This window comes from Zosterops lateralis (genome assembly GCF_965231275.1).
Source record: "Zosterops lateralis genome assembly, chromosome: Z".
In the NCBI taxonomy this organism is placed as follows: Eukaryota; Metazoa; Chordata; class Aves; order Passeriformes; family Zosteropidae; genus Zosterops; species Zosterops lateralis.
This window is the reverse complement of record NC_139800.1, coordinates 84,807,770-84,821,591: the sequence shown is the minus strand read 5'-3', so window position 1 is coordinate 84,821,591 and position 13,822 is coordinate 84,807,770. Positions and strand designations below refer to the sequence as shown.

The following is a 13,822-nucleotide window of genomic DNA, read 5'->3' as shown; positions in this document are numbered from 1 at the left end:
GCATGGTGGGAATGGTTTTTATTGTGCTATGTTTGTTATTATGCACTGCTCACTGAAAACTTTATCTTCCATTACAAGCTGAATTCCTTTCTGAAGAGCAATTAAACAAAATTTGCTTACTAAAATAAGACATCATTTATTTCAAGCTGGCTTCTATTTTGAATTTTGATGGCTTCCTGCTAAATATGCAAGCTTTCTTTTCTGTGAAATTAGCTCAGTATCTAAAAATCTGAGTTTCTCGGTATTTTGTTTTTCATTGTGTAGCTTCGGCCCCCAAAGTTCTGCTAAGAATTATATTTCCCAATTATCAGGCATCTTTAAGAACATCATTATGGTAGAATTAGTCTGACTTCTCAAAGATCTATGAATTATGGATACTGCATGAGTAATAAATGGGGTAAAACATTTTAATTAACATTCTTCAGTAATCCTTTAGCTGCATATTGTACGTAACTATTGCCTTCTCTAATTCCAGACTTTTAACTAAAAAACACGCTGTGCGTCTGTTACAGTCAGAATGTCAGTTGGATTCTGTGCTGTGACAGCACCACATTCCTGGTGCTCCTGTCTCGTTTGTCTCTGTCATTACAGATCTGGCCTTGCTGCAGCACACCCTGCTCTGATTGTGCTGGCAGGGCTGATGGGGAGGGATCATTAGAAGCAGAACAAAATCCATCTTGAGAAATGCTATCTTGAACTTCCAGTGTGCTGCTTCGTCTGTCATGCAGACACGGATATGAGAAGTTCTTGAGCAAAATTGCGAAGTTCTCTGAGCAAAAATTATTGCCTGATCAAATCTGCCCCGAGGTTGTGCCAAATCCCCAGGTACTGGTATCTGTGGGATGTCCAGCCATGAGCTGCAGGGGTGACAATTCCTTGGAAAGAGGACATGAGGAGGGCTATGTTGGTAACATTGACCTCTTTTCACCCGACTTCCACCATAAAGGAGGAGCAAAGCTGTGCAGCAACATCAGCCAGCCCAGAATTTATTTCTCATTTCTTTCTCAGCATTCCACATCCAGCAGCTTTCTCCTTTCCCTCTGCTGTGCAGTAACAGCATGTAGGAGGTGCTGGTTCTGTGCTGTGTGAACTCTGAACCTCCCCTCTGGAGGAGTGAGGAGGTCATAATTACTGTGAGCTGCTGGGCAGAGAAAATCTGATATTCACCAAACCCTCACTAGAAGCTGGACTAGCATCTTATTAAATTGGTACCTCTAATACCTCTAATTAATGCCTTGGCTGGATCTCCAATAGAGCAGGAGTTCAGTGACTTACTTAAAAATTATTCTTCATTATGTACACATTAAACTGACTTTTAAATAGTGTACAGTTGCTGTCAGCTAAACTGCTTCTCAGAAATCTGAACTGGCAGGTGCCCTTAAGTCTTGTTGATTTGGATTAATGTTTTAAGTACTACCAGGAATTGTATTTACAGTGCATAAAAAGAACTTTAAAATGTAGCTGCAACACAGAATATTGTTTAAGGACTCAGACCCTCAAACTGAGTATTTATTTTTTACCCTAATTTTGTAGAAAAGTGTGAGGGGGAAAAAAAGATGTGTGGCAAACTAGCAGATAAATGCGCTGATAGTTTATGATGCTAAACTTGTCTAGGGAGCAGAGTTTATCCAGACTTTCCTTGGAATTTGCAACTTTACCAAAAAGAACTTCCATGTCAGGATTTTTTTTTAATTATTATTTGAAATGTTAAGAACATCCTTCACCATTTCTGGTCTCTTCTTGTAGTCAAACTGCTAATTTTAAATACAAAATACATCAAAGTAACCAAAATGGAAGCTTTGGAATGAAGAAAATGACAACTTTATTAAATAGCCTGCCATTGCATAATATTTGAAAAAAGTTTCACCGTGGTATGTTTGTTAATTTTAATTTGAAATATTAATTTTTTTTTTACCAAGATTATTTTATCAGTTGGTTGCAGTTCTTTGTGCCAGAAGTCAATGTGAATTGTCAGAGTAAGACATGAGTTTGAAAACTACAGGAGTCAAGAAGAGATGAGCATCTTCTTTGTTCCTATTTGGGATTATTTCAGTATATTTTTCTACGTAGAAATATCTGTTTGATTTTAAATTATTTGATCCTCTTTTTTTTTAACTTTTTCCCTTTTTTTAGGCTTTGTGGGCAAAAATAGTTCTGTAGTTCTCTGTTCTTTTCAAGGGCAGTGGAAATGAGGGCTTTTTTCATTTCTGAGTTTATGTTGCTCTCTTTTTAGAACTAATCCTTACAACATTTTGTCTTTTCAGATATAAAAGTTTTCTGAGTGGAGACAAGAAAGGCTGTGTGAGAACAACGATTGCATGTTAGCTTGATTTCCTTATGAAATAATGATGATTTCTTTCCCTAAATACTTTCTGCCAGAAATACTTGCAGAGGTATTTCTCAGAAGTAAATTCAAACCCTTTGTGGATTTCAGTTTTGCAGGTTTAAAAAGCCTGATGTTTGCATGCAGAGTGAATGGTCAGTAATTGGTACCAGAGAACTAGGAGGCTGAAGGAAACTCTTCTAGTTTGGATATGCTGGCTGATAGCTTGTTTCTGCAGTTGTTGGGAGTTTTTGGGATGTTCTGTTGGTTTGTGTGTGCTTATGCTTCTCCCTGTACTGAGGATGGTTTCTGCTCCATCTCAGTGTTCCCTGTCAGCCTGAGCTGCATCGTTTCCCTCTCACTTTTGGAACTTAAAGGATGTCTGAAAATCCTTCATTCTCTGAGATCAAAAGCTCCTCTAAACCTGGGTAAGTCAGCTGCACTGGAGTTGTTTGAGGTGATATTGGTTGACAATCTACCTCCCAAATCTCTTTCTTGCCTAGAGTGTCTGAGCAGTGACTAAAGTAATGCTACAAATTTCATAAGTATTGTCTTTTTTCATCCAGGCCTTACCCCTGCTGCTTTACCCTTGATTCAGTTCTCTGACCAATTATTTTTAAGAAGTAGTGGCTGTTTTCTGATCGCACTGATCTCACGTGGTTTCAAATTCACTTTTCTTTTTTTAAAAAGAGTAATTTCTCCATGTTTAAATAGAAGTCAGCATGAAGAAGGCAGCAGTGCTTCAGCAGGGATTGAGCTGAATATATTTCCTTCTGAGTTCAATTAGCTCATGCTCTTTAATTTGACTTGGAGCTATGATTACAATAACTTTAAAAAAGCCAAATTCCAAAGTTTTATGTGACCCTGAAATACAGAGGTTTTTTCAAAAAACTTGGCTTTAGGTCAGTATTTTTTGAAAACTGAATTGTGGATCTTCCTATTATTGAGATGTTCCCAATTTGCCTTTCCCTGTATTATTTTAAATGTTCTCTTGGGCTTCTATCTACTGTTTTACAGGTAGATGAGGAGCTCCTCCAAATGGTTTATTTTCAAATATGGCCTTTTATGGCTGGATTATATCTATCCCAAATTCCTGTGATGATTTAGCCGAGAGGGAGCACTGGGTTGTGCTGCTGTGCTGCCAGCACTGGCCCTGGACAGAAAGCTGTGCCCACAGCCAAAGCCTGATTGCTCACTCTGTCATGGAGAAAGCTGAGAGAAAGACAAGCTTTCATTTGGGAAGCAAACAGAAAACCCTGTGTGTTCACCTCAGCGGTTCCTGTAAGAGCAAAATAATCCCAGAGAATCAAAGAGGAATCAGAGTTGGCATCCCACTGCTCGCCCACTTCATGCCTATCAGTCAATTTGTGTGAGAAGAGAAATAATGTATGAAGAGTGTCTCCTCTGAAAAAATATTTATGACATGCTCATTCCAGCTTGTTTCCGTGCTTTATTTCATTTTGTTATTGAAAGAAAAGGCTGACATATTCCTCTGTGGTTGATGCCTTTAGGAATATTCAGGGTAGTCCCACTGATTTAAGATTTTCATATTAATATCAAAAGTAATCAGCATGAAATTATGAAAATAAACCCACCCTTTCTGTTTTGGCTATGAAAATGCAGAATAAACAACTTCAGTCTGTCTTAAACACGTGATGGGTTAATCACTCCTGAAGTAATCATTATCTTGCAAATATGACTTAGAGCTCTGAGGAAATGAAGAATAAAATAAATACCATGCTGTTATTTTTCTTTATTATTGGAAGACATTCTGTGGTGTCAATGCATGCAGAGAATGTCGGACAAGTGTTTAAAGAGATTAAGCTACTGTTTGGGAAGGATTTTCAGAGAGAACTGGAGAAGCTATTACACAGTGTGCTATTTCATGTTTTAGAAGGTTATAAAACCTTACAGAATAGGTAACAAGATCGAATAAACAAATACTTTTATGCTTGCTGAACCATGGGGGTGTTTGCCTAAATAAGAGAGACATAAGCTTTTCATTTTTAATACAACTAAAATTTCTTTCAGGTACCAATTTCTGTGGCATAACAGCTGCAGATCATAGAAAAATATGGCTGAAAGAAGCTTTTCAGCTTTTTTTTTTCAGTTTATTGCTCACACAGAAGAAAAGATGAACTAAACTTCTAGTGATTAATATTCACTGTTTTCTACATATCCTTTTTTAGCTCCATTGCCCCATGTTTCTTTCACCTCTTTTTTTTTTTTTCCTCTTTTTTTTAAATTAAACTCTAAACCAGTTCACTGTACCAGGTTACAAACAAGTAATGATTTGGATGTAAAAAGGGAAATTCATGAGAACTGTAGGGAACTTTGCAAGGTAGGTCAGGTATATAGTAAGAGTTTGACTTTTTCAACTCTGTCTTAAAGGGTATTTAGGGAGAAGAAGAAATGACTGCTAGAAATGTCTAATTTTTTATGCTTAACAAGCTTTTGCTACAAACAAATGAAGATTTCTAGCTGTGTGTAGTATCTGTCTTTGAAAAGGACCAGGCACTGACAAAGTTTTATAAAATGAGTCTTCTTTGATTCTAGAAGGAAATAAGGATTGTGGACAAGCCTGTTATGCTTTTAGTATTCCTCTCCAGTCAAATCCGTTTGGAAAAATGGTGAAATTTGTGGAGCTTGATAATGCTGAAGAATTGTCTTAAGAAAATCATGTCTGTGCCCACCATTTGGGGTCTGTATGAGGAGCCATGTGATGGGTGAATCAGGAATTCTGTCAAAGCCACAGTGGAGATACCAGCAGAAGGTGAGCACAGTTCTGTGGGAATGGGACTTAAAAATCTTGGGTTTAAAGCCAATGTCCTCTTGAACTGAAGCTCTGGGAGTGTCAGAAAAATATCCCTAAGGTGAGGAAAACAACTGCTGCTGCTTTAAATACTCGTGTCTGAAAGCTCTGCCAGTCATGGCATTAAAATGGGGCATTTCCTGTTGGATGGGGTTTCTGGGATTGTCAGTAATTACCCTGGAATGACTTGTACCTATTAGCACATTTAGGGGAGTTAAATCAAGTGCAGTGAGCACAGGGAAGAGCGTGGAGCCCCAGGTCACTGCCAGTTTGTTACAGCGTTAGAGAATGTCATGGTGGGGACATTTTTGTGTCAGGAGGAGTCACAGAGTTAAGTAGGATAACATTACTGTGTCAGGATAGTGGCACAATAAATGCATAACAGCTGTTCTTAGACACTGGAAGTACAAAATAAATCTGTTTCCAAGAACACTATTGTGAGTGAGAAAAGAGGGAGGGAATTATCCCTGGCTGGTGGCTTTTAGCATAGTGGGGTAAGCTGCTTTCCTCCTTTCTGTTTCTCAGGAGTTCTCCAGAAGAGGGACTCTTTCACAGAGATTGTTAGCTTGGCAGGAAAAGTCAGGTGTCCAATTTTTGTTAAATCTGTTTTAACTCAAGATTCTGTACACTGTATTTATAGCAAATAAACTGATACTTATGGCAGATTTGCATAGTGTTTGCTCTTGATAAAAATGTTGGTTTTGGTCAGTGTTGGAACCTCCAGAAAACTGGAGGGAAAATGGCCCCCAAGTTACCTATATACTTCCTTTGGTCTATTTGTAATTTTTGCTACTTTTTAATTGACAGCTCTACATTTCAATATTTATGTTCTGCACTGTCGTTCTTGATCCATTGCCCTCTCTCGTTTCCAGAAACTGGATGTATTAACTTGAAATAACCTTTTAAGTGGCTACCCTGGAAATAACAGTGAGCAGTTCCCTGTGAAGAGGCATTAAAGTCAGTTCATGTGATGCACACTTTTGGGTTCCCACTTCCCACAGGAGCACATCAGAAGACAAGGTATGTTATTAACTTAACCAAGCACAATTTTTTCTTACAATTTTCCCATTCATTCAAATGGGACATGAATATTTTGTTTCCTAATCAGCACAATTACCCCGGGAGCTCATGTTGCAATGTGTCACTACAATGGCAGCTCCCCCTGAATGACAACTCCTATCTAGTGAGAAATGACAGGATTTGTAAACCAAGGTTGTTTAAAGAAAAGACTCACTTCCTGAGTGATTATTTCACAGTTAATCATTGCATTTTGCAGTACACCTTGGATATACCTATTTTAAAACTGCTCTGACTGGCCTGCTGAAAGGGACTTCAGTGGTGTAGAGCAGAATATTCTATTTCAGCACCTACTAAGAAAATATTGTTGATGGCAATTAGAGGATTCTCAGACACTTTGTGAAATGTGATCTGGTAGAAAAGTCAGATGGGTGTCAGAGTTTGTAATGCTCACCTTGGTGGCAAAACTCTTTCAATGCCTTTTGTTGTCACTTGGGCAGTTACTGTCACCAGCCTCTTCCTAATGGAGGCAGCATTTTTTATTTGGCAGAAGTTAACACTCGCCTTCCTGAACATGCATTTGCATGCAGCTCTGTTATATATATTGTTATATATATAATAATTACATATAATTGTTATTCCATTTGTCCTCAATGGCACCTGGCTTAACAAAAAGTAGAAATGAATATTTTACACTTTGTGAGCATAGAAAAGGAATCTTGGACTGAAGTCTGACTGGGAAGCTCTCCCATGATTTTCACGCTCATGAATGTAACCAGAAATCTGAATATAAATCACTCTAAGGTTTGGTAAGTATTTTTAACACAAGTTTTGGAACTTCAGTTTGTATCTGTGCAATACCTGGGCTGCATTTAATTTCAGATCTTGGGACAAGGCATCAACTCAATAATGGCAGTAAGCACAGACCTCTATTTGTACTTGCAGATCAGGGAAATTACTGCAGAATGTATCTCTAATTCTCAGAATAATGTCATCCCTCCTCACAAAATGAGAAAAAAATAATTGCCAACACCATAAGTGCTTCTGAACACTTTCAAAATGTTCAGAAAGTCTGCAACTTGTCTGAAAGTTTTAAGGTGTATTATGGCAGAAATCTTGACATAAGTCTGCTGCAGACATCAAAAAGACTAATGCTGGTGTCATGCTGATTTCATTTCCCTTTTGTTGTATAAATATACACATAGTACTTTAAAAATATTGGAGGTGATCTGGAGTGGTTCATAAAACCTTGCTGGTTTGCAAATCACTCCAATATTTTAACTGCATTGCCTGGTTCTGAGTTAGTGTCTGGAGGCATTTTGCATTATATTATACCTTGGAATTGCATCTGCAAGTTGTGGATATGCAATATTGATCCAGCAACTTGCTATTTCAGCTTGGAGAAAAAGAGCAGCTGCTGTGTAGGATCTGTGGTGTGAAATTCTGCTCGTGGTAACTTCAGCAGCTTCTTCTTTGTTTAAAAAATGCTGCTGGTTTTGTCTTTCCACTGCACTTCTGTGGAATAAGCCTTTTTTAGGCTCTCCACTTTCAGCTTTCCTTCTGGGATTTTTCTCTAATGAATCCTGCCATATCTTTTTGGTACCAAAACACAGAGACTTTGAAAGGAGCTCTGCTTCCTAGTGGATACATCTATACATTTTATTCACTATATAGAGACATTCATGGTTGGTAAATATTTGGTATGCTGGCAGTTGAAGACTGTTTCTCTGGAAAGGATGACTGAAACTGGTGATGATTTTTGAATTTCAAGTAAATAAATGATGTTCAAATAATTTCACAAACATTAAATAATCTTAGTGAATGGAAAAAAATTTCTAATGTTCAGCAGTTAATGACCAGGAAAATTTGTTTTCAGCAGTTTAAAGGCATTTAAAATATTTCAATATTTTACAGTGTTAGTGCTTAAATTATATTACTTAGGATAATAATAGGACATTTAACATCTATTTCTGTTACTTACATGTCTATAAGATTTCCCCCAGCCATTTGGCATGGGACAGCTCAGTGTACCTAATTATCATTCTCAAGATCCAGTAACTCATTTTTCCCCCACCCCCATGCTATATTTACCTTGCATGTGATGGGTTATAAAATCTCTTATTCCGAGGGCTCAGTAATCCGTGTTTTAGCAGGGTGGGTTCAAAATGTTCTGTAGTCACAGATAGTCTTGCCTGGGCGTTTTACAGAAAGCAAAGCCAAGTTTATGTAACAGAAACAGAACATGAAACGTGTGGCAGTAGTATTTGTGATCATCCTGCTCCCAAACTCTGCTACCTGAAACTTGGCTCATTTTGTTCCTTTTTGTACTCACTAATTAATATTTCTCCTCTGTCCCAGGTCATACCTGCAGCGAGAACCACTTTAAAGCATTTCTTAGAATTGCTGACATGATGAGACCAGATGACAAAACATGCAATGAAATGCTATATCTTCAGGAAAATGTAAAGTTGGTGTTGTGTGACACTTCTGTGATGATAGATAAGCCAATGTAATTGCACAGAATAAATGTCATCACCTGCATGAAGATAAATAGCTTTTCCTGCACTGCCATGCTTTTGCACATAAAATGCTGCCATTTTACCAGTTGTCCCCATTTTTTTGCCAAATAAATTTTATAATGGCCATAAAAGGAAAGTGTGATATTTCTACTTAAGTGTTACAGTGTTAACAGAGGGCATTTCTGTACTTCTATATAATTGAAATCAATGACATTGTTACCTGAAAAGTTGTTTTGTAGCACTGTTACTTGACAGAAATGTTTATTTCCATCGCCTGACATATCTGAAAGTCAAAATGTGTGGAATCAGATGCACATGCATCATTAGCAAGGGGGTGGCTGGAGTTTTATGCTCATGATGCTACCATTTGCCATAGATGTCTGAAATGGAGCTCTGATGTGTTATCCTGGGACATGAGGGTGGCAGTGTGTGGGTGGAAATGTCAGTTTATTCTGTCCTGATAACAGCATGGCCAGGGCACAAGGATTTGCCAGGAGAAAAGTGTTCATAGCGTATCCTTGGTATAAAAGGGAGGTCAAATAGGATTATCAAAAGCGTTAAAAAATATTAGAGCTGTTTCAGTGTTTTTCAGTATGGATTGGGAAGTATTTCCTCTCATGCACATGTACAGGGGATAAAATGAAAATACATATTGTAAATATGGAAATTGCTAAGAATTCTGGGATAAGATGAATTAACTGCCAGGCAAGTACTTTGTATCATGTTTGCAAGGTTGAGTTGGGGTCCAAAACCAGTTGTCTGAAGTCTTTACCACAGGTGTAGTGAACATCTGCATTTTATCTGACACACTGCTACCCTAGACTTAATGAGAACAGCCTCTTTAACACTTCAGTAAACAAACCAATATGTATTCAGATGAAGAATTAAATTACTTTCATGTTTGGTAAGTACCAACTATCCTGGACAGGTTTGGGCATCTCCTTACTCTTGCTACTTCTTTTGTGCAGAAGTGGTTCTCATTTGCTGTTTGTAGCTAATAGTAATTTAACAGATAATAGTTGATGGCATTTGAAAATGGATTTTTTGCTCTAGGTCTCTTACTGTAACTTTTCCCCGGTGAAACACCAGGAAAAAAAACAAACAAACTTTTTTAGTGTCTTGGAGAATCTGTCTGAATGTCTGGGTGTGAGGCACACTGTGTTTGGTAATCATGGGAATGGGTCCAGCACAGGGGCAGCAGTTTATTCCTCCATGTGGTTATTCCCAGTTTGTGCCATTAAATGCAGTAATTGTTGGTGCACTAATTGGAGCAGTGACATCTGCACACTGTGTCCAGTGCTGCTGTGTCACTGCCACTCTGCTGTGCTCTGAAGGCCTCACTACAGATGTTTGTTTCAGATTAATTCAATCCTCACAACTGGCAAATCCCCAAAGGAATTATGGAGGTCTTCTCAAATGAATTAAATCAGCTTCGGTAGAAATCTCCAGAGGCTGGGTAGCACTTTCTGGGCAGTCAGGCTTGAAACTTCTCCCTGCCTGCAGAGCAGTGATTGTCCTGTACAAGCACGTCAGGAGCACCCTCAGCAGGGCCTGATTATGTGTGATAAGGAACAGAGAACACATTTTGGTTTCTGAGCTGCATATGCTTTTTAATTTCCCCCATAAGGAGATCCCACGTGAATGTGCTTTCACACAGCTCGTTGGATTACAACCCAAACTGTATTTTAATATTTCTGTTCTTGTAGCTGAAGGGGTCATCGCTGATGTACTGGGACCCAGTTAGCACTGCAGTTAATGATGCAGAGCTTTTTCTGGCTTGGCTGGAGAGAGATGTTCCTATTCCTGCAGGAATACAATTCCTCTGCCTGGCCGCTGATAGCCAGGAGAACATTGCCACCCTTTGGCCAGAAAGCAAAGCGCGCAGGCAGAGAAGTACATGATGCTCGTTGGGGATGCTGGAGCAAAACTATTTAAGAGGACTGCTCGGCAATGGGAGCCCAGTTGGGTGGAGGTTGTAGGCATCATTTGCTTTGATTTAGTGTATTTCATAGCACGGCGATGTGTTTAGAGAGAATATATTATACTACATACTAATTACGTTTTCCTGAGAACTGAATTGCATATGCATTGTGAAGATAGGATGAAGGCTACCATGGTTACCATTGTGCACCCAGGAACTTGTTTTATACAGTGCCAATTAATCTGAGGTAATGCTTGAGAGGGAAGAACATTGAATAAGAAATGCTAATGTCTCAGCTGAAAGGTGGAAAATAGATAGAAAAGCACAACTTTTATTGAAAATTATATGTCAGGGTCAGCATTTATAAATGAATCCCCCTGTATGGCTAAAACTAGCAGTTCTGTCTTACACTAAAAAAAATCTGTATGTCCCTGGGCCTCACTGACACCCAGGACGCTGCTTCTGTGTCAAGGATATTCTCTCAACAGGAGTTCTTTTCTCTTCTCATGATTTTAACAGCATATTCCTGCAGTCGAGACTATAACTGGGGATTATTGCTATGTCAGAAAGAGAGCACATTTGCATGATGCAAAGACATCTAAACCTTCTGCAGGTTGCAGTTGCCAGGGACAAACCTTGTGCCTCTGGCCAGAGGCTTCCAGATGGTGGGGACTGAGCGTGGCACAGCTCTGGCTCCCTGATCCTGGCAGCTCTGTTTGGCTCTTGGAATGTTGCTGATGTGGCTGTTTGTCACCTTGGTCCTGTGTGCATGGCCAGGTTTTGGTGGTGGGGGGATACAGGGCTCTGTGAGAAGCTGCTGGAAGGTTCCCCCACATCTGACAGAGCCAAGGCTCCAGCAGGGAGCTGCTCTGGATGCAGCTCAGCCTGGCAGTGACAGTGGCAGCACATCTGGGCTGATGTGGGCCAAAGTTTCTGGACTGGAGCAGCTGCAGCTGGAAAAGAGAGGGGTGGGAATAGAGAAGAAACAGCCCTGCAGACCCCAGGGAAGTGCAGAAAGAGGGGCAGGAGCTGCTCCAGGCTGTGGAGCAGAGGTTCCCCTGCAGCCCCTGGAGGAGCCCACACTGAGCAGGGGCATTCCTGAAAAAAGCTGTGTCCCCATGGGACACACGCTGGGGTAGGTTTGCTGGTAGGATCTGTGGCCCTGTAGGGTACCCACACTGCAGCACCCTGTTCCTGAAGGGCTGAATCCCATGGAAGGGGGCCCACATTGGAGCAGTTTGTGAGCAGCTGCAGCCCATGGATAGGGCTCAGTATTGGAGCACTTCTTTGGACAATTGAATTTATTTTTACCATGTTGCAAAATGTATGTGATGCTGAACATTTAATCTCTAGAAGAAATCCTTCCATTCCTTTTGGTTCCCTGCAGTGCATGACCAGTTGGACTGGAGTTAACTTGGCTGATGTTCCACGGGGATGAGGGAATCCTGGTACTGTGCATTCTGCTGGCTGAGCAGCATCCCATTCTGTGGGACTGGCAGTTTTTGGCAAAAGAGGAATTGTAACAAACAGCTGGGAGGCAGCAACCTCATCTCCCACAAATGTCCCTCCAGTAAATATCTGCTCAAGGCAGCAGCTTTGATATTTAAGTGATGGAATGTTTATCTTACTGGATATTTAACTACTACAATGCATTGGTACCTTGTAAAGTGTTATTCATTAAACATAGTTCATTGGTTTATCTGACTTCTAAGTATGTTTATTACTATCTTTCATTAAAAACTGATTTGTTGTGCATAGTAAAGCATGACAATGAAAATAAAAGTAAAGCTTTTCAACAAAATCCCGTGTTAAAAAAGAATATTTCTTCTAAGGTAATATTTATAAGCCAAATATTTTGGAAAATGGTTGGCTGCTGAGTCACATCCCATGTCTTGAACTTTGTGCTGTACTAAAAAAGAACTGCACAGATGTGTGACAACGAATCAAGGGCATTTCTGCATCTCTGCTGAAGCAAGTTCACATTTAATAATCAAATTCTTGGCAGGAACATTTCTGCAGCCTGTGTCAGTGGAGCATGTATGGGCTTAGAAAGGAAGTTTATATAATTATCTCATTATCTAATTTCAATAATAAAATAATTGAGTTGCCTAAATGCCTATCAGTGGCAAACCAATGGAAATGGTAGATTTGTGGATGTGACTGGAAACTTTAACTTGTCAGTCTGATGGAACCTGCCTGATCTCTGAACTTTCTGGGTGAAATGTTTGCTTTCTATTAATTTTTGTTAGAATGGTTCTAGTGAGTGATTTCATTTTCTCATTTGGAACCCCCTTTGCAGGTCTCCCTTTATCTCTGGCAGCAGAACAGTTGACTTGTGAAGCCAAGGCTGCACCTGACCAGGAAAAACAAACACCTGAGGCAGGTGCAGCAGCTGCCTTTGCCTGCAGGGCAGTTTTGGTAGGAGCATATTTGGAACATGGATCCATCAGGCAAGGTGGGTGAGGCACTCTGAGAGCATCTGGCTCTCTGGATGGATAGACACACAGATGGAGGAGTTCTGAGTGACTGAACAGCACTGGGGTTACTCAGCAAGCTGTCACAAATTTGTTATCTGTGAGGAAGCCTGCAGTAGGGCTGAGGCCATTCCAGCTTAAAACCTGGAACTGAGAGGGTGGAAGTGGTAGGGAAATACAAAGAATGACATATTAATTAATATTAATTGTAGAAGATTATATTTTAAATTAAAATCTTAAGTAGTTATAGAGGGAGTTTATACATCAGGAAGAAGTAGGACACAGTATAAAAGCACCTTGCTTTATTTGCAATCCAAATGAAAACATGCAAAATGTTTTTTTGCAATTTATGATACTCTTAGAAATTTGGACTCATCCTACAACCAAAAATCATTGCAGTAAGACCAAAAAAGTAATGGTGTGCTTGTCACAGGATAGTGCCTGCAAAATTATATTCAGACGGATGAAATTTATTGATCATTGACCTGTTGAGTAGCACATGGAATTATCCTTTTGAAGGAGGCTAACCATTGCTTCTAATGGCATTAGTTTATCATTCCTACCTCTTCGGCTTTCCCAGTTTATGAATTCCCTGATTTTTGGCAACTTTTAGGTTTTTGCTTAGGCTATATAATTTAGCATCATAAATAGCTGAGACTGGCAAGCAGTGTGTAATTGATAATGTATCCAGCAGTTTCTTTTCTGTTCTGGAGTAATTGTAAACAAGAATAAAGCTGATTAATTCAGCAAACAGTC

The 13,822-nt window shown here is 39.5% G+C and overlaps 1 long non-coding RNA gene across 5 annotated transcripts in view; it reads left to right on the top strand.

The window, feature by feature from the left end:
- Positions 1-8,768, top strand: part of LOC310923044 — a 68,816-nt gene extending 60,048 nt beyond the window's left edge. For 4 of the 5 annotated variants that reach the window (XR_014592538.1, XR_014592539.1, XR_014592540.1 and 1 more), the window contains 4 exons: positions 2,647-2,751; positions 4,880-5,096; positions 6,008-6,155; positions 8,511-8,768. This is a non-coding gene — a long non-coding RNA (uncharacterized lncRNA). Of the gene's footprint in view, positions 1-2,646; positions 2,752-4,879; positions 5,097-6,007; positions 6,156-6,861; positions 6,962-8,510 lie in introns of all 5 variants that reach the window. The other variant, XR_014592541.1, reaches the window with a different exon arrangement.
- Positions 8,769-13,822: the final 5,054 nt, after the last annotated feature.